At 35.5% G+C, this 26,029-nt stretch overlaps 1 protein-coding gene across 1 annotated transcript in view; it reads left to right on the forward strand.

Moving 5' to 3' along the window:
• Positions 1-26,029, forward strand: part of LOC132557782 (sodium- and chloride-dependent GABA transporter 2-like) — a 116,418-nt gene that overhangs the window by 9,805 nt on the left and 80,584 nt on the right. The window contains exon 2 of the mRNA XM_060222310.1: positions 24,410-24,451. The gene's annotated coding sequence lies outside the window, so the exon portion shown is untranslated. The remainder of the gene's footprint in view (positions 1-24,409; positions 24,452-26,029) is intronic.

Below are 26,029 nucleotides of genomic sequence, written 5' to 3' on the forward strand. Positions count from 1 at the left end.
CTTACTATTTTAACACAACTGACCCTGACTGTTTTAACAGATCTGACCCTGACTGTTTTAACACAACTGACCCTGACTATTTTAACACAACTGACCCTGACTATTTTAACACAACTGACCCTGACTGTTTTAACAGAACTGACCCTGACTATTTTAAGACAACTGACCCTGACTGTTTTAACAGATCTGACCCTGACTGTTTTAACAGATCTGACCCTGACTATTGTAACAGATCTGAACCTGACTATTTAAACACAACTGACCCTGACTGTTTTTACAGATCTGACCCTGACTGTTTTAACACATCTGACCCTGACTGTTTTTACAGAACTGACCCTGACTGTTTTAACAGATCTGACCCTGACTATTGTAACAGATCTGAACCTGACTATTTAAACACAACTGACCCTGACTGTTTTTACAGATCTGACCCTGACTGTTTTAACACATCTGACCCTGACTGTTTTTACAGAACTGACCCTGACTGTTTTAACACATCTGACCCTGACTGTTTTACAGATCTGACCCTGACTGTTTTAACAGATCTGACCCTGACTGTTTTAACACATCTGACCCTGACTGTTTTAACACAACTGACCCTGACTGTTTTAACAGATCTGACCCTGACTGTTTTAACAGATCTGACCCTGACTATTGTAACAGATCTGAACCTGACTATTTAAACACAACTGACCCTGACTGTTTTTACAGATCTGACCCTGACTATTGTAACAGATCTGACCCTGACTGTTTTAACAGATCTGACCCTGACTATTGTAACAGATCTGAACCTGACTATTTAAACACAACTGACCCTGACTGTTTTTACAGATCTGACCCTGACTATTGTAACAGATCTGACCCTGACTGTTTTAACAGATCTGACCCTGACTATTGTAACAGATCTGACCCTGACTGTTTTAACAGATCTGACCCTGACTATTGTAACAGATCTGACCCTGACTGTTTTAACAGATCTGACCCTGACTATTGTAACAGATCTGAACCTGACTGTTTTAACACAACTGACCATGGCTTACATTAATTAGTGCTCTCACCTTTGTTTCTTATGAAGTCATGTGAACCTGATACAAGGTAAAAACACTTATATTTACAATAAAATATTGGAAGTTAACAATTTGATAAAATCATATCAATGCAATGATGTCAGTATCTCATTTACTGTCACTTGATGCTAAAACCTTTTGAGATTTGACCAATCAGAATATTTATTTTTATTGAATGCATTTGAATTCAGTTTGACCAATCAGATCATTGCTTTTTATTTACTGCATTGAAATTCACTGGTCTTTCTATGCAGAGCCATTAAAGTAAATATTGTGCATTTTTTAACAAATCTGTTCTGTGCAATATTTTTTAAAATTCATATTTATGATAGTTATCATTTTAATATCCCCTTATTTAACACCAATTTGTATTGTTTTTGAGCTCAACATTTGGCTTATACTATTAGTAATAGTACCTTCGTTATTCCTGTGTGTTATAGAGTGATGTAAGCTGTGACAAGATTACCATGCAAGTGGTTCTATCATAGTCATATAGCGGAGACTTTTCTTGATCTGTCAAAAAAAAGAAAAAAAACATTTGGCAAGCAAAACCTATTTTCTCATTGATGAAATCATTACTGGTCCATTACTTTGAAAACTGCCACCATTTTCCAGATCTCTAGAGATTTATGCGTGTTGTATCTGTATAGTTGGTCGGAGAGTAAAACCAAAAACGACCTAAAACACTCTCTCATAATTCGATGAAAACAGTAACATTTTCCTCTGAGTAGCACATTGTATTGTCTGCTGTGATGTTAATAGTTTATTGTCAGACATTGTGAATCCTTGTCTGTGTGTAATGCTAGGGATGTATCAGTGTATTAATGTTTAGTCTGCTGTATAGGTTATACACAAATCTCTCTTGGCTACAGACTCTTTCTAATCCAGAAATCTCTCTCAACCACAGACTCTTTCTAATCCAGAAATCTCTCTCAACCACAGACTCTTTCTAATCCAGAAATCTCTCTCAACCACAGACTCTTACTAATCCAGAAATCTCTCTCAACCACAGACTCTCTAATCCAGAAATCTCTCTCAACCACAGACTCTCTAATCCAGAAATCTCTCTCAACCACAGACTCTCTAATCCGGAAATCTCTCTCAACCACAGACTCTCTAATCCAGAAATCTCCATCAAAAATCCAGAAATCTCTCTCAACTGCAGCCCCTCACTAATCCGGAAATCTCTCTCAACCACAGACTCTCTAATCCAGAAATCTCTCTCAACCACAGACTCTCTAATCCAGAAATCTCTCTCAACCACAGACTCTCTAATCCGGAAATCTCTCTCAACCACAGACTCTCTAATCCAGAAATCTCTCTCAACCACAGAATCTCTCTAATCCAGAAATCTCTCTCAACCACAGACTCACTAATCCGGAAATCTCTCTCAACCACAGACTCTTTCTAATCCAGAAATCTCTCTCAACCACAGACTCTCTAATCCAGAAATCTCTCTCAACCACAGAATCTCTCTAATCCAGAAATCTCTCTCAACCACAGACTCTCTAATCCAGAAATCTCTCTCAACCACAGACTTTCTCTAATCCAGAAATCTCTCTCAACCACAGAATCTCTCTAATCCAGAAATCTCTCTCAACCACAGACTTTCTCTAATCCAGAAATCTCTATCAAAAATTCTCTCAACTGCAGCCCCTCACTAATCAGGAAATCTCTCTCAACCACAGACTCTCTAATCCAGAAATCTCTCTCAACCACAGACTCTCTCTAATCCAGAAATCTCTATCAAAAATTCAGGAATCTGTCTCAACTGCAGCCCCTCACTAATCAGGAAATTTCTCTCATCCACAGACTCTCTAATCCAGAAATCTCTCTCAACCACAGACTCTCTAATCCAGAAATCTCTCTCGACCACAGATTCTCTAATCCAGAAATCTCTCTCAACCTCAGGCTGTCTCTAATCCAGAAATCTCTCTCAACCACAGACTCTCTAATCCAGAAATCTCTCTCAACCACAGACTCTCTAATCCAGAAATCTCTCTCAACCACAGGCTGTCTCTAATCCAGAAATCTCTCTCAACTGCAGCCCCTCACTAATCCGGAAATCTCTCTCAACTGCAGCCCCTCACTAATCCGGAAATCTCTCTCAACCACAGACTCTCTAATCCAGAAATCTCTCTCAACCACAGACTCTCTAATCCGGAAATCTCTCTCAACCACAGACTCTCTAATCCAGAAATCTCTCTCAACCACAGACTCTCTCTAATCCAGAAATCTCCATAAAAAATTCAGGAATCTCTCTCAACTGCAGCCCCTCACTAATCCGGAAATCTCTCTCAACTGCAGCCCCTCACTAATCCGGAAATCTCTCTCAACTGTAGCCCCTCACTAATCCGGAAATCTCTCTCAACTGCAGCCCCTCACTAATCCGGAAATCTCTCTCAACTGTAGCTTCTCACTAATCCGGAAATCTCTCTCAAGAAGTTGCTGTCTTAAATAGTCTACATATGGTTAAGATGATGAGATTCTAGTGTTGACTCTGTGTCATCAATTTGTTTTCAAATTTCGTTTTATTTAGGAAATTAAAAAGAAAATCAGAATTGTTGGACTAAAAAAAAAAAAAAAACACATTTTAAAAATTATTTCCTGTATGGTTGTAAAACTTTTCTAAGTTTGAATGAAAATGTTTCATATGCACTTTTTTAAAATCATTAATAGCTCTAGGTCCGACTTATGTTAGGGATGGATTCTGTTGTAATTTATCTTTCCTGTCATTGTCTGTGATGCCTGGTAGTCATATATAGTCATGTGATACAGTCTACTGGAGTCTTTGTTATGATGATAGGCACACACTATATGTTGATCCCATCATTACGATTTTATCAATGGCATAAAAACTTACATGAAGTAAAGTATTAGAGACTATATCGTCAGTGACTAAATTTTACTTTAAAATCTAGGCAGTTTAATTACTACCAGTAGCCTGAAGTTGGTGTAAGGATTTTCTGAGGTCAGACAAATATTTGTACTTCACTGGACAGTGTAACCTAAACCTTTGTTATTGGATATAAACAAACACGATAAAAAAACGGAAGGCTCCTTGTTGACATTGGAATTTGTAAATATATAGCAAGTTTTGATTTTCTGTGTATATAGCACTGGGCTAACCTCACATTCACACATCAGTGAACTTGGGTGGTTATTTAAAGGTCACGAAAAGGTCAAACATCACAGAACTAGGATGATTGGTCACACATCACAGAACTAGGATGATAGATCACACATCGATAGACTAGGATGATAGGTCACACATCTCGGAACTAGGATGATAGGTCAAACATCACTGAACTAGGATGATAGGTCACACATCACTGGTTTAGGGTGAAAGGTCACACATCACTTAACTAGGATGATAGGTCAAACATCACTGAACTAGGATGATAGGTCACACATCATGGAACTAGGATGATAGGTCACACATCACTGGACTAGGGTGAAAGGTCACACATCACTGGACTAGGATGATAGGTCACACATCACTGGACTAGGGTGATAGGTCAAACATCACTGAACTAGGGTGAAAGGTCACACATCACAGAACTAGGGTGATAGGTCAAACATCACTGAACTAGGATGATAGGTCACACATCATGGAACTAGGATGATAGGTCACACATCACTGGACTAGGGTGAAAGGTCACACATCACTGGACTAGGATGATAGGTCACACATCACTGAACTAGGGTGAAAGGTCTCACATCACTGAACTAGGATGAAAGGTCTCACATCACTGGACTAGGATGAAAGGTCACACATCACTGGACTAGGATGATAGGTCACACATCACTGAACTAGGGTGAAAGGTCTCACATCACTGAACTAGGATGAAAGGTCTCACATCACTGGACTAGGATGAAAGGTCACACATCACTGGACTAGGATGATAGGTCACACATCACTGAACTAGGATGATAGGTTACACATCACTGGACTAGGGTGAAAGGTCACACATCACTGAACTAGGGTGATAGGTCACACATCACTGAACTAGGGAGTTAGGTCACACATTACGGAAATATGTTGATTGGTCACATATCACTGGACTAGTGTGATAGGTCACACACACATGATGATAGGTTACACGCTCATTAGAGATGTATATTTTGTACTTTGTTATTTGATATATAGTCATTACACATCAATCAACCTCCAGGTAAGTATGGAAAAGTCATTAAAACAAAGATTTCAACTTTGCACCAGAATGATGTATGTGGTATTATCAGTGAACCAGTACACTTGAGTATTTGACAATGGTGGTATTTTTAGCCTGTGAAATTCTGCTGACTCAACATTTTTATTAGATAAGAAATATAATTAGTAGGTATAGCGTTAATTTGTGGCGATATTGACCGGTCACATTGTTCTTGCCTTTACAAGCTTATCTTTGTAGACGAGAGTCTCCAGTGTAGCTATTGATTATAGATGTTAATTAAATACACCAGTCTCTCACACATATAGTCCCCTGGTATAGCCAGGCATTGATTCTGTACCTGTAAAGAACATCATATAGGGATCAGACCTACCTTAAACTTCACAACCTGTGTATAGATTATCTGCTAATCTATTTATAGACAATAACTGTGACATAATTTATATTTAATGTGTAGAAAGTGTTTCTCTTCATTTTCTATTGGTTTTCCATAGTTGGAAGATTCCTACATGTACCCATAAGGGTTTGTGTTTCTTGGTATGCTGAGAAATGGACAAATCTGTGCTAACACAGATATAGCCTTTGGCAAGGCAATTTACCCTAATTGCTCTGTATGGCATGCGATGGGTCTCCTGTATGTTGTTCAGTGATGTAACCACCAGATATTGAAAGTGGCCTTGGCTGTTCAGTGGGTTATAAACCTAGCAAACCAACACACTGTCAGATTTTTCATTGCCATATCTATTTACACCAAATAAATGTAATGGATTTAGATCACATGGTTTAAGTGTTAAGAAACTTCATAATAATTTAGATACAAATTGAGCATTACTATGTATACACAAAACTACAAGGTGAAGGTCACTGTGATCTGTATATTCAAATTTCATGACCCTGGTTTGATTGTTGTTTAGAATATTGAATTTGTTATTATTTCCAACAGATTGTGAGGTAAACGTATGTTAGTTAACAATATACTGTATATATTAGGATATTTTTGCCCTTGTACCATGATACACAAATTCTTACTGTATTCATTTCACCTCCTGTGGATTTTAAAAATGTAACAAATATTCAGCCCCAGTTTATATTCGCCCTTCCATTCATGGCACGGGGACATCAATTTCCCTGTGGACAGTAACTCACCTCTCGTAAAGTTATTCTCGATAATTTACGATAACGAACCCACACATATATGATCTTGTATTCCATTTTCTATAGAAAAAAGATGTGATTTCATTGTTACATGTTGTACAGTCAGTAATTTTGGTGAGGAAGATTTTTGTTGATTTCTTTGTACAGTGTTCTGTTCATCCAAAAATTCATACCGTCCATGAACTGGTGAAATAAGTATATTTAGTCTTATTTAACCACAAAATCCAGCTAGTTTCCATGAAATTACAATTTTTTAAAAACCATGAAAATTGAACCCCACAGAAATATATGATTCTACAGTATTCAGGAATTTCAAAAGTTCAGATAATTTGTGTGGCCATGATCCATTGTGGAAAATAATTGGTTACAGTTTACCATTTAAATATGAATATTCTTCATTATCTGAAATCCATACTCACATTGTTACTAAATATGGAGAATCTGCAAGTTGAGTATTTTTTCTTGTTTTTTCAGTTGAGTATTAGTTGTGTTAAGTGGTCCTGGCATTAATGATTGTTAGTAACTTGATAAAGATATCATGACTGTTACAGGCTGTCGACTGATTCCTGTATTCTATATTTTCCTATATTTTGGTTCAAAACCCGATATTTTGAAAGACCTCCTATATTTCCTATATTTTCCTGTTTTTGAAAAATTTAGTAAAATAGAAAAATCAATTTCTGTATTCCAATATTCTTCCTATATTTCTCCTATATTTCTCCTATATTCCTCCTATATTCCTCCTGTATTCCTCCTGTATTCCTCCTATATTCCTCCTGTATTCCTCCTATATTCCTCCTGTATTCCTCCTGTATTCCTCCTCTATTCCTCCTATATTCCTCCTGTATTCCTCCTGTATTCCTCCTATATTCCTCCTATATTCCTCCTGTATTCCTCCTATATTCCTCCTATATTCCTCCTGTATTCCTCCTGTATTCCTCCTGTATTCCTCCTATATTCCTCCTATATTCCTCCTGTATTCCTCCTGTATTCCTCCTATATTCCTCCTGTATTCCTCCTATATTCCTCCTGTATTCCTCCTATATTCCTCCTATATTCCTCCTATATTCCTCCTGTATTCCTCCTGTATTCCTCCTATATTCCTCCTATATTCCTCCTATATTCCTCCTGTATTCCTCCTGTATTCCTCCTATATTCCTCCTGTATTCCTCCTATATTCCTCCTGTATTCCTCCTATATTCCTCCTGTATTCCTCCTATATTCCTCCAATATTCCTCCTATATTCCTCCTGTATATTCCTCCTGTATTCCTCCTGTATTCCTCCTATATTCCTCCTGTATTCCTCCTGTATTCCTCCTATATTCCTCCTATATTCCTCCTATATCCCTCCTGTATATTCCTCCTGTATTCCTCCTGTATTCCTCCTATATTCCTCCTATATTCCTCCTGTATTCCTCCTATATTCCTCCTGTATTCCTCCTATATTCCTCCTGTATTCCTCCTGTATTCCTCCTGTATTCCTCCTATATTCCTCCTATATTCCTCCTGTATTCCTCCTGTATTCCTCCTATATTCCTCCTGTATTCCTCCTATATTCCTCCTATGTTCCTCCTGTATTCCTCCTATATTCCTCCTATGTCCCTCCTGTATTCCTCCTATATTCCTCCTATGTTCCTCCTGTATATTCCTCCTGTATTCCTCCTGTATTTCTCCTGTATTCCTCCTGTATTCCTCCTATATTCCTCCTGTATTCCTCCTGTATATTCCTCCTGTATTCCTCCTGTATTCCTCCTGTATATTCCTCCTGTATTCCTCCTGTATTCCTCCTGTATATTCCTCCTGTATTCCTCCTATATTCCTCCTATATTTTGAGGAAGATTTGGTTGACAGCCTGTTGTTAGTAACTTTCCTTGTCTGTTTTGTAACTTTCTTGGTCTGTGTGTAACTTTCTATGTCTGTTTGTAACTTTCTATGTCTGTGTGTAACTTTTTTGTCTGTGTGTAACTTTTTTGTCTGTGTGTAACTTTCTATGTCTGTTTGTAACTTTCTATGTCTGTGTGTAACTTTTTTGTCTGTGTGTAACTTTTTTGTCTGTGTGTAACTTTCTATGTCTGTTTGTAACTTTCTATGTCTGTGTGTAACTTTCTTGGTCTGTGTGTAACTTTCTATGTCTGTTTGTAACTTTCTATGTCTGTGTGTAACTTTTTTGTCTGTGTGTAACTTTTTTGTCTGTTTGTAACTTTCTATGTCTGTGTGTAACTTTTTTGTCTGTGTGTAACTTTCTTTGTCTGTTTATAACTTTCTTGGTCTGTGTGTAACTTTCTTTGTCTGTTTATAACTTTCTATGTCTGTGTGTAACTTTTTTGTCTGTGTGTAACTTTTTTGTCTGTGTGTAACTTTCTATGTCTGTGTGTAACTTTTTTGTCTGTGTGTAACTTTTTTGTCTGTGTGTAACTTTCTATGTCTGTGTGTAACTTTCTATGTCTGTGTGTAACTTTCTTTGTCTGTTTGTAACTTTTTTGTCTGTGTGTAACTTTTTTGTCTGTGTGTAACTTTTTGGTCTGTGTGTAACTTTCTTTGTCTGTTTATAACTTTCTTGGTCTGTGTGTAACTTTCTTTGTCTGTGTGTAACTTTTTTGTCTGTGTGTAACTTTTTTGTCTGTTTGTAACTTTCTTTGGATGTTTGTAACTTTCTTTGTCTGTGTTAACTTTTTTGTCTGTGTGTAACTTTCTATGTCTGTGTGTAACTTTTTTGTCTGTTTATAACTTTCTTTGTCTGTGTGTAACTTTCTTGGTCTGTGTGTAACTTTTTTGTCTGTGTGTAACTTTCTATGTCTGTTTGTAACTTTCTATGTCTGTGTGTAACTTTTTTGTCTGTGTGTAACTTTTTTGTCTGTGTGTAACTTTCTATGTCTGTGTGTAACTTTTTTGTCTGTGTGTAACTTTCTATGTCTGTTTGTAACTTTCTATGTCTGTGTGTAACTTTTTTGTCTGTGTGTAACTTTCTTGGTCTGTTTATAACTTTCTTGGTCTGTGTGTAACTTTTTTGTCTGTGTGTAACTTTTTTGTCTGTTTATAACTTTCTTTGGATGTTTGTAACTTTCTTTGTCTGTGTTAACTTTTTTGTCTGTGTGTAACTTTCTATGTCTGTGTGTAACTTTTTTGTCTGTGTGTAACTTTTTTGTCTGTGTGTAACTTTCTATGTCTGTGTGTAACTTTTTTGTCTGTGTGTAACTTTCTATGTCTGTGTGTAACTTTTTTGTCTGTGTGTAACTTTTTTGTCTGTGTGTAACTTTATTGTCTGTGTGTAACTTTTTTGTCTGTGTGTAACTTTCTATGTCTGTGTGTAACTTTTTTGTCTGTGTGTAACTTTTGTGTCTGTGTGTAACTATCTATGTCTGTGTGTAACTTTTTTGTCTGTGTGTAACTTTTGTGTCTGTGTGTAACTTTCTATGTCTGTGTGTAACTTTTTTGTCTGTGTGTAACTTTCTATGTCTGTGTGTAACATTTTTGTCTGTGTTTAACTTTCTTGGTCTGTTTATAACTTTCTTTGTCTGTGTGTAACTTTCTATGTCTGTTTGTAACTTTCTATGTCTGTGTGTAACTTTTTTGTCTGTGTGTAACTTTTGTGTCTGTGTGTAACTATCTATGTCTGTGTGTAACTTTTTTGTCTGTGTGTAACTTTCTATGTCTGTTTGTAACTTTCTATGTCTGTGTGTAACTTTTTTGTCTGTGTGTAACTTTTTTGTCTGTGTGTAACTTTCTATGTCTGTGTGTAACTTTTTTGTCTGTGTGTAACTTTTGTGTCTGTGTGTAACTTTCTATGTCTGTGTGTAACTTTTTTGTCTGTGTGTAACTTTCTATGTCTGTTTGTAACTTTCCTTGTCTGTTTTGTAACTTTCTATGTCTGTGTGTAACTTTCTATGTCTGTGTGTAACATTTTTGTCTGTGTTTAACTTTCTTGGTCTGTTTATAACTTTCTTTGTCTGTGTGTAACTTTCTTGTCTGTGTGTATAACTTTCTTTGTAACTTTTTTGTCTGTGTGATGTGTGTGTAACTTTCTGTTTTTGTCTGTGTGTAACTTTCTATGTCTGTGTGTAACTTTTTTGTCTGTGTGTAACTTTTTTGTCTGTGTGTAACTTTCTTGGTCTGTGTGTAACTTTTTGTCTGTGTGTAACTTTTTTGTCTGTGTGTAACTTTCTTGGTTTGTGTGTAACTTTTTTGTCTGTGTGTAACTTTTTTGTCTGTGTGTAACTTTCTATGTCTGTGTGTAACTTTCTATGTCTGTGTGTAACTTTTTTGTCTGTGTGTAACTTTTTTGTCTGTGTGTAACTTTCTTGGTCTTTTTTGTCTGTGTGTAACTTTGTATCAGTTCCTAACATTAAATGTATGCTGGCTTTAACAGATTTGAAGACCTGCTAGTGAGTCCAGTGTACAGGGCTTGTAATTCTACCTTAGTGTTTTGATAATGAGTGTAATTGACCAAAAAGGTGTATATATATATATAAATAGATACAGGTAACAATTTAAACATAATCTCGTTAAAGGTATATATACCTATATGAGTAATGATTGGATTTTAATCTTGTTGTGTATGTAGGTATTGATTTGATCATAATCTTGTTAGAGTTGTCTGTATAACACCGATAGGCAAACATTAAAGGGATATAGTGTGACGGTGAGATGTTGAAATATTAATTGTTTGTATTTATCACCGATCCTGATCTGTGATATGATTGGTTCATTTATTTGTACTTCTGTAAAGGTACAAGTATATTTATACATAGTGACACAAGATACAGGTAGACTAATGGTAGTAGTCAGAAAACACACTAGTAACAACCAATCATATATATTTTGGCAGTAATATTATTTTGGCAATTTTCGTGTTGAAATTAATCTGCTAAAATTTGTTTACAGTCAAACCTTGTTTTCTGGAAGTCCATATCTGCTAACACATGTTTACAGTTAAACCTTGTTTTCTGGAAGTCCAAATTATTCTGCTAAAATTTGTTTACTGTCAAACCATGGAAGTCCAAAGGGCCGTCGGAAAGCACGGAGTTATCCAAGTTTTTAAGTAAGTTCAAATGCTTAGTATGAAATTTGGCCTGGACCGATGAAATACTATGAATTGTACACAGCCTTCAAGTTCAAGATGACAAGGTTCGACTGTATGACAGATTAAGCACAATACCGAATCCTACATTCATTAGCTGGTACACATTTCCTGTATGAAATGGTATGTACAGTGAAATAAGATAAAGATTCCATACTGTATCAGATACCACTACTTAGATATCCAGTCACCAGGGCTTTTATCAGAAGATATATGGTATTTATATATACAGGGGACACTCAAATTTATGAAAAGTAAGATTCTGGAGACTCGCATCATACATGAAATAGAGTGAAGTTTTGTTAATTTTGGGGTCCATTGTCAATCTATTGAGTCTATTGGAAGGTTTTTGAAGGTCGGGAAAGACCTTGTATATACTGTGATAAGTTATCACCAAAAGTACTAACTAGACTGTGTGAGATCAGAAGTGTGATGTCCTGTCACCAGGATTTTTATCAGAATACATACGGTATTTACATCTACTATGTACTATACACTGTGATAAGTTAACACCAAAAATATTAACTAGACTGTGTGAGGTCTGAAGTGTGATGTCCTGTCACCAGGATTTTTATCAGAATAGATACGGTAGTTACCCGTTATTAGACATGTACTTTATACTGTGATAAGGTCACCACCATGAGTACTGGACTGTGAAGCCTGCATCGGTATTGATCATCAGCTACGCGGTCCACTGATTCTTTGGCACTCAGTCTAGTGTGGTGCAATGAATATTTTCCTTTTGTCTGAATTCATGTCCATTTTCCCTGGCATAATTGATTAAATGTTGGAGAAGTTTTATTCTGTTATTGGTATATACTGTATTTATACACAAATAAGTCCACCCTCAAATAAGCACCCACAAATAAGCCCACCCATAAATAAGTCCCACCCACAAACATTAAGCCCTCTTCTTAATTTTTGCGAAATCATTAATTTTAAAATGCATGTAGTAGGCTAAAGTCAGTTGACAAATAAGCCCTAAACTTTATTACTTAAGTTTTACATTAGAGAAGTTGGCTTAAATATGATACTGTATTTATATTCTGTAACAAAAACTAGAGGCCTGAATATTTGAAATTTTGACTCGAAGTCAGTGGATATGCTTAATGCAGGACAATGATATATTGTTTCTTTTAATTTCAAAAAGCAATGGATAGGATATAAACATATTGACAAATATATTTTAGTGTCCTCTATTCTCGTAGTAATCATTAACAATCATTTTTAACTCTAATCAAGGACACAAACAACAAAACTGTTTCGGATCTGTATTTCCTTTCTTCTTGTTAACAACATATTAGATGTTAAGTAAGGATACATACAGATAAAGTTACAATCAGCTTAGAATGGGTAAGTTTTGTATCAGTTCTATCTAAACCTCAGGTGTGGGTTTCTACATGTAGAAATGGCTCAATTGTACAATGTTTTGTTTATAATTTAAGGAATTTGTACAGAAGTGGGTGTGTATAGCGAGAGAGAAATGAAATATTTATGCAGGAGAAAGGCAGACAAATTATCCCGGGCACCAACAGTGGTGTAATCAAATTTAACATCAACCAGAAAAAGGAGTCCATGGAAAAGTCTGCGAGTGATGTCAGCCATTTTATCAGCGAAAGCTTGAGATTAATTTCTGGGAGAGAAAACTCTGAAAAATTTAATTATAGGAAATTTTCTACAAGTCTATATATAACACAATCCCGTAGTTTTACCTGTTTTTATATTGCTGTGAGGAATGAGTAGAAAGAAAGGTAAGGTATTACATGTCTCCTGATGTTTCTATCAATGTTAAAAATGTTTAAATTCAGCAATTTTCCCTCATCATTGTTGAGAAATTTGATCAGTTATGCCATGTAGGTCGACCATCAGGTGTTCATGCTATATTCAGGACGAAAAATCAGGAGCTTTCAAAATTGAAAATTAAAGGGTTTATAATTGATGTGGTTTAAATGCTTCTCTACCAAACATTCCCTATTGAGTGACATTCACATCAAGGACTTATTGATCTTACAGATGCAGATTTTTTTTTTGTAAAGCTCGAAATGTTGACACAAAATATTTCAAATTTAAAAAGAAAAACTTTGGTGAGAGATCTTGGGAAGAAATTTTACAGAACACATGCCTGGGTAAATATCCTAGTTGTTATATTCCACTAGTAACAGAAATACAAGCCCCTGTTGTTATCAGACAAGTAACAGAAATACAAGCCCCTGTTATTATCACACCAGTAACAGAAACACAAGCCCCTGTTATTATCACACTAGTAACAGAAATACAAGCCCCTGTTGTTATCACACTAGTAACAGAAATACAAGCCCCTGTTGTTATCACACCAGTAACAGAAACACAAGCCCCTGTTATTATCACACTAGTAACAGAAATACAAGCCCCTGTTATTATCACACTAATAACATAAATACAAGCCACTGTTGTTGTCACACTAGTAACATAAATACAAGCCACTGTTGTTATCAGACTAGTAACATAAATACAAGCCCCTGTTATTATCACACTAGTAACATAAATACAAGCCCCTGTTGTTGGCACACTAGTAACAGAAATACAAGCCACTGTTGTTATCAGACTAGTAACATAAATACAAGCCCTGTTATTATCACACTAGTAACATAAATACAAGCCACTGTTGTTATCATACTAGTAACATAAATACAAGCCACTGTTGTTATCAGACTAGTAACATAAATACAAGCCACTGTTGTTGTCACACTAGTAACATAAATACAAGCCACTGTTGTTATCACACTAGTAACATAAATACAAGCCACTGTTGTTATCACACTAGTAATAGAAATACAAGCCCCTGTTGTTATCAGACAAGTAACAGAAATACAAGCCCCTGTTATTATCACACCAGTAACAGAAACACAAGCCCCTGTTATTATCACACTAGTAACAGAAATACAAGCCCCTGTTGTTATCACACTAGTAACAGAAATACAAGCCCCTGTTGTTATCACACTAGTAACAGAAATACAAGCCCCTGTTGTTATCACACCAGTAACAGAAACACAAGCCCCTGTTATTATCACACTAGTAACAGAAATACAAGCCCCTGTTATTATCACACTAATAACATAAATACAAGCCACTGTTGTTGTCACACTAGTACCAGAAACACAAGCCCCTGTTTTTGTCACACTAGTAACAGAAATACAAGCCCCTGTACTCAAGGTTAGTTACATATGTAATGTAAATTCTACTGTGTTTTTAGGTAGGATGATGATATGTTAAACAGAAACTAGAAGTAAGTGAATCAGTTTTGGAGAAAGATTAGTTCCATATATAATTCAAACATGGAAAATGTCAGGGTTACTTTTGAAATCAATTTCCTCTACAGACAGATTTTACTTGCCTGTTATTTCATAGTGAATTGAAATATACATGATTTGAGAAGATGTATTGGGAATCGATGGACAGAATTATGCAATATTTTGGGTACTTGTTGAACATGAAAGCATAGTGAGCTAGTCCAGAACAACATTCCCACGATTTTACTTACTGAAATTGAGATATTTTATACAAGTGGGGCCTGGACTCAAATGTTTGAGTTTCACAAAATTCGTTGAATTATTTGGACACCACTTAGAATCAGTTGTGCAACATGGTTGTATTTAGAGTGAAAAGACAAAACTCGCTGACCCCCGACTTTACCGACATCTTCTTACAGTTTAAGGCCTGAAACTTCAAGGAAAAATTCAATATAAATGTTGATTCTGTTTTGAAGGATAAAGGCCGAGTTGGGCAGTATTACTCACCTGTAGCTGAAAAACAAAGTTTTAATGAAAATTTCAATAAAGTTTGTCAAACTTTGTCCCTCCTTCCTATCATGGTACCAGCTAAGTAATCATATACATTTTTCTCTGTGACCTTGAATGTGTGTAAAGATCATTCATTAAAAAATGACAAGAAAGCCCTTTACCTACATCACGCTGTTCGCCCAATTTCATCACCTATTTGCTTATGGAGAAGAAGTCTGAAGATCTCAACATATGTGACCTCTTTGACATTAAAAATGGATCTGTATTTTTCAGATCAAAAGATCTTCACTCCAACATGTTACTGGTCAAATATCATGAACCTTTATTTTTTTTTAGTTATGCAGGCTGTCAGTCGATTCCTCTATTTTCCTATATTTTGGGTCAAAAACCTATATTTTGAAAGACCTTCTATATTTTCCTATTTTTGAAAAATATTCCTATATTTTTCAGGAAATTTGTTGCCGATAAATGTAGAGATTGTAAATATTTCTTTGATACTGCTTTTGTCTTCTTTATTTTACAAGTTAGAGAATTCTAAAGTCTTTAACAGCATCATCAGTATCACCAGAAAATGGTTCAGTGCATCTCTTTATCACCTGTATGGGCACCTTACAAGGCAGTACAACAGGATACTGGCTTTTTAGGTGCCCATTCAGATGATGATTAGCTATGCAGCAGCTCTCTGCCTGGATTGTGATGCTGGTGAAGTGAATGGTTACTTTAAGGTAGTGTTTAATCATTGATTAATATAGAAACAGTAAGTGTATGTAAGAATTGTTAGTATAATTGCCTTTGAATGAAACAATTTTCGTTTGGAAAACTCCTATATTTTGCCTCAAAACTAGTAAAACACTCCTATATTTGTTGAAAAAATATTCCTGTATTCCTCCTATATTTTGAAGAAGACTTGGTTGACAGCCTAGTTATGAGAAAAAAAGTTACTGAAAAGAAGGATGATAAGATGGGAGAGAGTTTACCATAGACACTGTGACAAAGCATTAGCCTACAGGAAGGTGAACTAATTACATATTACATCCATGCTTATATAGTGACATTCAAGTTGTAAGGTTTAAGGTTCTAAACATTCTTACTGAGCTGTCATAGCCTTCAGACTCCTCACAAAGGGAGTGGTCTTATCAGAGGACTCTAGATATCACTTGTATATGTAATGTTCATATAACTACAGAACAGCACTATATGTTTATATAACTGGCAGATATTTCTGCTGAACAGCACTATATGTTTACATAACTGGCAGATATTTCTGCTGAACAGCACTATATGTTTACATAACTGGCAGATATTTCTGCTGAACAGCACTATATGTTTACATAAGTGGCAGATATTTCTGCTGAACAGCACTATATGTTTACATAACTGGCAGATATTTCTGCTGAACACCACTATATGTTTACATAACTGGCAGATATTTCTGCTGAACAGCACTATATGTTTACATAACTGGCAGATATTTCTGCTGAACACCACTATATGTTTACATAACTGGCAGATATTTCTGCTGAACAGCACTATATGTTTACATAACTGGCAGATATTTCTGCTGAACACCACTATATGTTTACATAACTGGCAGATATTTCTGCTGAACAGCACTATATGTTTACATAACTGGCAGATATTTCTGCTGAACAGCACTGTATGTTTACATAACTGGCAGATATTTCTGCTGAACACCACTGTATGTTTACATAACTGGCAGATATTTCTGCTGAACACCACTATATGTTTACATAACTGGCAGATATTTCTACTGAACAGCACTATATGTTTACATAACTGGCAGATATTTCTGCTGAACAGCACTGTATGTTTACATAACTGGCAGATATTTCTGCTGAACACCACTATATGTTTATATAACTGGCAGATATTTCTGCTGAACACCACTATATGGAGGATACAAATAACACAGAAAACATCTGGATTCCTTGGTTTCCGTCCTTTACATGTTTTTGTTAGCTAAGCTTTTCATCCTCATAACTGTACCTGTATTGAAAGATTTGTACCTGTAAATGTTATTGTGTTGTACTGTCGACGCTGTACCTGTAAATGTTATTGTGTTGTACTGTTGACACTGTACCTGTAAATGTTATTGTGTTGTACTGTCGACGCTGTACCTGTAAATGTTATTGTGTTGTACTGTCGACGCTGTACCTGTAAATGTTATTGTGTTGTACTGTTGACACTGTACCTGTAAATGTTATTGTGTTGTACTGTCGACGCTGTACCTGTAAATGTTATTGTGTTGTACTGTTGACACTGTACCTGTAAATGTTATTGTGTTGTACTGTCGACGCTGTACCTTTAAATGTTTGTTATTGTGTTGTACCGTCGACGCTGTACCTGTGAATTTTATTGTGTTGTACTGTCGACGCTGTACCTGTGAATGTTATTGTGTTGTACTGTCGATGCTGTACCTGTAAATGTTATTGTGTTGTACTGTTGACACTGTACCTGTAAATGTTATTGTGTTGTACTGTCGACACTGTACCTGTAAATGTTATTGTGTTGTACTGTCGACGCTGTACCTGTAAATGTTATTGTGTTGTACTGTCGACGCTGTACCTGTAAATGTTATTGTGTTGTACTGTCGATGCTGTACCTGTGAATGTTAATGTGTTGTACTGTCGACGCTGTACCTGTAAATGTTTGTTATTGTGTTGTACTTTCGACACTGTACCTGTAAATGTTATTGTGTTGTACTGTCGATGCTGTACCTGTGAATGTTATTGTGTTGTACTGTTGACACTGTACCTGTAAATGTTATTGTGTTGTACTGTCGACACTGTACCTGTAAATGTTATTGTGTTGTGCTGTTGACACTGTACCTGTAAATGTTATTGTGTTGTACTGTCGACACTGTACCTGTAAATGTTATTGTGTTGTACTGTCGACACTGTACCTGTAAATGTTATTGTGTTGTACTGTCGATGCTGTACCTGTGAATGTTATTGTGTTGTACTGTCGACGCTGTACCTGTAAATGTTATTGTGTTGTACTGTCGACACTGTACCTGTAAATGTTATTGTGTTGTACTGTCGACGCTGTACCTGTAAATGTTATTGTGTTGTACTGTCGACACTGTACCTGTAAATGTTATTGTGTTGTACTGTCGACACTGTACCTGTAAATGTTATTGTGTTGTACTGTTGACACTGTACCTGTAAATGTTATTGTGTTGTACTGTCGACACTGTACCTGTAAATGTTATTGTGTTGTACTGTTGACACTGTACCTGTAAATGTTATTGTGTTGTACTGTTGACACTGTACCTGTTATTGGTGTGCTGTAAGAGAGATTATAGTGATGTGATTCAGATGTTGGGATGATAGTGTGATTATACCATCTCCTGGGAAACAACACAGAACGAAATTCTACTGAATATTTAGTTTTGGCAGTAAGTGGAAGGGTTTGTGGATGTGGGAGTAAATTTGACGAGATAAAGTGATAGCAGAAGAGAGAGATTCATTTTTATTTGTTCTTTGTGCATTTAGAACTTGGCTAGATGTATTATTTGTAGGCATACACAGCTAATGCATCTATAGAGAGAACGTTCTTCCTGTTTCCTATTTTCATACCTCTAGTTTGCCAGCTCTTTTCATTTTCCATTGGTTTCTTGTTATGTGTACCATATTTCTTTAAATTATGCTTCATTTTGAAAATGATGATAATTAAAAATGTTGTTCTCTGATCTGTCGTTTTTGCGGTGGATTGATTATATGTAGCAGAGCTGGACTTGTAGCTTCATAGACAGAGCATCTGTCTAGAGTCTGAAGGGTCCTGGGTTCAAATTCTTGAATCGTCGTGAATTTCTCGACTTATAACTTGTACATTTGGTACCGACGACCAACCCTTGTTTCAAGTAGGTGAATGCTTGACAAGGCCTCTACCCGAACCAAGGTTGTAAACAGTTGTGTCTTCAGGGTGGAGGACTTAGAAAAAGGAGGGAGAGGGGTCAGTTGTTGGAAATCAGGTAGCTTAACCAGGTAACCTTGTATTGTTTTACTCCAGGAATATTGCATTCATACGAAAAATTTTCTTTTATTGAAATCATGGATAACAAGTAAAAGATATTTTGTTTGTACATAACCCATCGCCATGGTTACGAGAGTGAACTGCTGATCGCTTCCATTACAAAAGGTGTGTTCGTTGTATGCCTTCTACTTGTAGTATTTAAGGGGGTACAGGTAAGGGAGGGGGTGGGTGTAGAAGTAATCATTTTGTCTCTGTACCTGTAACAAAACGCTTAAGTAAGAAGTACCCCAGAAACCTACAGACAACAGATTTAATTCACACCACAACCTGCTATCACACCATCAACTCTTACACCTGACTATGGACTTGGGTTATAATTAGTCAGGGTCAAAGGTCACTCATCAGCTTTCATCTCATGACCCCTCCAACAGGTTCTATGTGAAATAACAAATTCAGGGAGTGAAGGATAAATACTGTTTATTTCTGATCTAAGCAGAAGCTTCTAAATATTTGTTAAAATTTGTCTTGTTCATTAAAGTGAATATCTTTGTATACTCGTTACTAATTCTTAGTATATAAGTGATTGTAATGTAGGTATAGAGACTACCCTGATACATTCATTAACTGTGGTGTTAACCATCAGGCCACAGTTGTATAAAGCATGGTTAGACTTAAACAGAGGTGAAGGAAAGATTGCTATTGTTGCCTCTGATGGAACAAGGATTTTCAAAGCGAAATATCACACCAAAATGTCAGTCTGATCTCTCAAACAAAAATACAGCTCTGTAATGCTACCTAATTTGGAAATATTGGAAATTTTTCATGAAACATGGATCAAATCTAACCACTGAATGACTGAGGCAAGGTGTCCTCTGGGTCTGTATAATGTGATACTAATGCGAGGTCTGATTGCAGCAAATTTGAAATTCATTTGTATAATTAATGGGAAATGTTGAATGTACAGGCTGACATGTGTTCACATCCCTACATTGATCTTTGTTGTATATTTATGAAAGAAGTTTGACATTTTTGATAGATTAATATTTTCACATATTATGAAACATGTTTTCATCAAAGGTTTCAAATTCTCATATAAAACGTCATTTGTTTTTTTGCTAATTTGACACTCATTCTCGTTACAGTCTCACTTAAAACATGTGAGTTGTCCGTTTGTTGAGTATGACCCACATTCTAGCTTACTTTATATAATTGTGAGATTTTCTTGTCTGATGTAGAATATGTTATCATGTTAAGAACACATCGTTTAGAGATCTGTCTGACTTTGTGCTGTAAATATATAACTACACCAACTACAGCTTCATATTAACTCAGGAAAACTGAGGAACATGCCAATTTAGACAAATGGAAGCAAAGCTATTTGAACTCTGGAGTACCCCTAAATAATGTAATATATAAGCCCGAAGTCAATGATAGTAGATTCCATTACATAAAAATAGGGAGGATGAGTTGTTTGAAATAATTAGTAGTTATGATTCGCCAATGTTTATTGATGTTGTCTGATAGGGTTGTGCAGTGTGCAGAACTTGGTAGGATATGACTGTACATGCAGGGACGTCAGTCTAGCCCAGCAACATTTCTGATAAATCATTTCTAACTGGAGATCCATCCAACGGATACAACAATACTGCTTTTTTGAGTTGAAATTATTAAGCTAAAGTGTTATTGTACTAATTATTACCTATGTCTGTTTATAGATTGTAGATGTGATAATACACTAAAATTCAATGGCACCATATTAGGTATGTTTGCAGTATATTCAAGATTTTAAGGACAATTTTTCAAATTTTCTTAAAGACAGCAGTTATAGAATAAAGCTTTTAAGTAAAATAAAACCAAACATCAAGCAGGATCTATTTATTTGTTGATTTACTTAATTATTGAGCTCAAGAAATATCTTTAAAAATCCTAAAACAATTAAATGGAATTTAGATAATAGAGATATTTTTGAACTATGTGAAGTATTATCTAGTGAAATTAAAATCAAGTAATTAACAGACTATGAAGTTAATTTGATGTATTTTATAAAACTGTTGACAATGAAATATTTTTTCTAATTGTCTAACTTAATCTTATCTCTCGTAACTCTAGAAATATGGAGCTTGCATATTACCTCTTCATTTACATTTTTCCATTCACAATTGAAGTACATATTTTTTGATTGCCTCCGGTTTGAGGATCTGAGCCCTACTGGTGAGTCTGAGAGGGACAAAACACCAATTTGATGCAGTTGCCTTACTGTTTCTACATTTATATGCGTGTTTTGTAATGTTAGAATGCTGCTTCCCTGATCCACTCATGGTCCTCATAGAATTTCTATGATTCCATGAAATATTTGGGATGTAAAATATGACCTGTTGATTTAACAAAGTTACCCTTATATAACTCAATACAGATTCATTTGTCAGTTTACATCCTTATTTACCTTTATTTGTGTAATGAATAAATCCATATAATGGTTTTAGAATCATCCATTTTGATTCTGAGGTAAGACAAGATGCCTATCTATCAAAATGCAGAGACAGCATTTCAACATCTTCAAAATGAAGGAAGTCTCTTATTTAAATAATTTACATAAATTTACATAAATTTACATATTATTTAGGTTTGACAGGTCCGGTATGTAAATTTCAAATCAAACCTGAATGATGAATAGGATGATGCATGATCACCAGAACGTTTGTCATCATGTGTTGTTGATTAAGTTTATCATATTGATTTGTACATGAACATAATAAATAATCTGCTGTAGAACATAGACATAAATAATCTGATGTAGAACGTAGACATAGATAATCTGATGTAGAACGTAGACATAGATAATCTGATGTAGAACGTAGACATAGATAATCTGATGTAGAACGTAGACATAAATAATCTGATGTAGAACGTAGACATAAATAATCTGATGTAGAACGTAGACATAAATAATCTGATGTAGAACGTAGACATGATAAAGAACTGGACAAGATTCTCAGAAGATCTTGGCAGGTTTGAATGATTTAACCATAAAACCTGCCGAGATCTTCTGAGAATGTTATCAAGTTTCTGAACTGAACTCTGTATTCCCCAAGGAATCCATTCTACAGAATTTTTACCATCTATACTGATTGCCTGTATAGGGACATTGGATTTTTATTCTGGTGTATAATCCAGAATGTATCCAACTCAATTTGTCCTTCCTATCAACATCAACGCTGTTTGCTGACAAAAGAAAATTCATTAAAAATGATTGATAAATACAACGAAGAAGTTTGCAGACTTTTAGATTTATCAAATAAATCATGAGGGATATGATAAAAATTTGATTTATTTTATAATTGAAAACAGTTTAAACTGTCTGCTTTAGTAGCTAATCACTCTTGTTTTTCTTGTTAGGTCATCTGACTGGAAGGGTCCAGATGACCTATAGCCATTGTGTTTCGTCCGTTGTCGTCCACCGTGCGCCGTGCGTCGTCCGTAAACTTTTCATTCAAAAAACTTCTTCTCAAATACTAGAAGGTCTAGGGGGCTAATACTTGGCCCATAGCATGCTGGCATGGAGCCCTACAAAGTTTGTTCAAATTAATGACCTTGACCCACTTTCAAGGTCACAGGGGTCAAATATGTTAAAATATACAAATGACTTCTTCTCAATAAGCAAAAGTCCATGAGTGCTGATATTGGGTCTGTAGCATGCTGGGATGAATGACCTTGACCCACTTTCAAGGTCACAGGGGTTAAATATATTAAAATATACAAACAACTTCTTCTCAATAAGCAAAAGTCCAAGAGTGCTGATAATGGACCTGTAGGATGCATGGATGACATGCTACCAAGTTTGTTCAAATGAATGACCTCGACCCACTTTCTAGGTCACAGGGGTCAAATATGTTAAAATATATAAACAACTTCTCTTCAATAAGCAAAAGTCCAAGAGTGCTGATAATGGACCTTTAGGATGCTGGGATGACATGCTACTAAATTTGTTCAAATGAATGACCTTGACCCACTCTCAAGGTCACAGGGGTGAAATATGTTAAAATATGCAAATGACTTCTCAATAACCAAAATTAGAGTGCTGATATTGGGCCTGTAGGATGCTTTGAGGAAGTGTTACCAAATGTGTTCAAGTGAATGACCTTAACCCACTTTCAAGATCACAGGGTTCAAATATGTTAAAATCTGTAAATGACTTCTTCTCAGTAACCGAAAGGCTCAGAGTGCTGATATTGGGCCTGTGGGATGCTGGGAGCAAAGGCTACCAAGTTTATTCAAATGAATAAAGCCCACTGTTTTAACAGCAGACTCACTGTTGTTAGAGTTTGGCTTGCTTTTTGTCAGATGACCGTTAAGGCCCATGGGCCTCTTGTATTGATACATGGAATTGTAAATAGAAAATGTTTCACATCTGTGACTGAGTGTTAAACAAAGCATAGCCTAATAAACTACAGTATATTGTTACTATCTTGTATATGTTTTGGTCTATATTCTGTTTACCATCTCATCACACTTTTTTAGACCTTAGTGTATATAGGTTTATAGTACAGCCAAAAAAGTTAGTCGACCATCTTGTACACTAAGTACGTCAGTGCTAGTTCGATCTACACTGGTCATTTGTCTGATGAAGGTGACCGTGTAGATCTTGTACACTATGTACGTCAGTGCTAGTTCGATCTACACTGGTCATTTGTCTGATAAAGGTGACCGTGTAGATCTTGTACACTATGTACGTCAGTGCTAGTTCGATCCACACTGGTCATTTGTCTGATGAAGGTGACAGTGTAGTCATGGCAACGTCACATTCAAATCTTTTATCGGTTGTGTTATAAGGACTTTTATTCAATCTCGTTACCTAGTTGAAATTTGAGTAGTTACCTCTGAGTCGGAGGACCAGCCATGATCAGAAATACGACAGGTCTATACTGATGTTTTCTGTTTATTGTCAGATTTAATACCTTGTGATGAGGTAGCCATGTTATCAGTAAATACATTTCTTAGTTCCCTATCGGTGTTTATTTAGCTACAACTCATTAGACTGCATGATTGAGTAAAAATCAATAATACAGAATGATGACAGATTGATTAAACGTCAGATAACTGAATGTCTGATTTACCATTATCTTAATTACAGATGGTTTACTGCTTTGAATTTTAATCTTTCAGGTTGTGAGTGCCGATTTCTGACATCGCTGGATTTTCAGGCAGGTACTTCATAAAATTTGCTCTTCCTTGTTTTTGATTGGGGTAAAGTTTTTAAGAAAGACTGTTGAAAAAAATATGAGAAAACATGAGATATTCTGAAATAAAATCAGAGATTGTGTATATCATGGCTTTTCTTATCAGAACCACTTAAGTGCTACATACAGTACATCACTTAAGTGGGTATGTGACCTGATGTACACACGTCATGTGCTGATTTTTTATGTCCTTTTCTGAAATGTTTGAGTTGTGGAGAGGATTATCTCCCTTAGGGATTTTTCATTATATGTAATTATACTTTTATCTGCTTCCCATTGATCAGTTTAACCTTCTTGGAACATATTGAATTATCTCCCCATAGTTTTAATCAACACTGTGTCCATTTCCTCTCTACCTGTATCATATTTCCAGGCACTTTCTGGAACAGATGTACATTTTTCCATGTGAATACACAGCACGTCTGTAAGAAAGTCAGCCTTGATTACTGAAATTCTGGCCATTTTAGTGTTACAATCAATTGCTCTATTTGTCAGTAATATTTTTACACAACTTTGAACTTATCTCCCTTTATTAGTGATGGATGAATCATGTAGAGTAAGAAACCTGTCTGTTTCAATGCGTCGGAGAATTATTGTTGATATTTAGGTCATGAAGGTTGTGTGAAATACATTTTCTCAATCCATTTTAGATATGAAAGTATGGTGTTGATATAGACTTGTGGTGGATAGTTGTTACAATGTTTTGGTTCTTCTGAATCTGGTGAATGAGTGTTACAAACATACAGGTGATTACAATGTTATACAATATAGACACAGGCAGTGTTACAAACATACAGGTGATTACAATGTTATACAATATAGACACAGGCAGTGTTACAAACATACAGGTGATTACAATGTTATACAAATATAGACACAGGCAGTGTTACAAACATACAGGTGATTATAATGTTATACAAATATCATAGATACAAAAAATGTTACAAATAAAATGAATAATTTCCAAATCATACGACAAAATAATATAAAAATGATGGTATCTATAACAATATCATACAAAGTGCTGTAAGTTTTTTTTGAAAAGCAAGAATGAAAGTTTTGTTTTGTCGTGTTTCTGCTGAGTATGTATCTAACTGAATTATACATTGGTCTGGTTTGTTTGTTGAACAATAAAAGAATTATTATCATAAGTAATAAAACTATTTACTTCATAAGTTATATAATCATCTACTATTCTGTGAGCACATGTGTGAGTATCGTACTCAGTGTATAGGACACTCCTCTAGGCAATTGATAATAGGCCTGTATTATGTTATTACAACTATGGTGTTTGTCAAAATTTTAAATAACCCTAACCATAGAAAAAAAATAATCCAAAAAAGCAATATTTGACCTTTCTCTGTAAAATTACAAAGGACCTTTAAGCAAAAAGAATTTCTGTGTTAAAGAGAAAATAGGTTTGTGTTATTCTTTGACAATAACCAAAAGGCTGATTACATACAGTGTATCACTATTACCAAGGTTTTGTATAAAATCATTATTGTAACATATACAGAGCCTGAATTCACATGCCTGTCAAAATTTC

Source organism: Ylistrum balloti, unplaced genomic scaffold (genome assembly GCF_031769215.1).
Source record: "Ylistrum balloti isolate Yb309-2 unplaced genomic scaffold, AGI_CSIRO_Ybal_v1 Utg370720, whole genome shotgun sequence".
NCBI classification, from domain to species: Eukaryota; Metazoa; Mollusca; class Bivalvia; order Pectinida; family Pectinidae; genus Ylistrum; species Ylistrum balloti.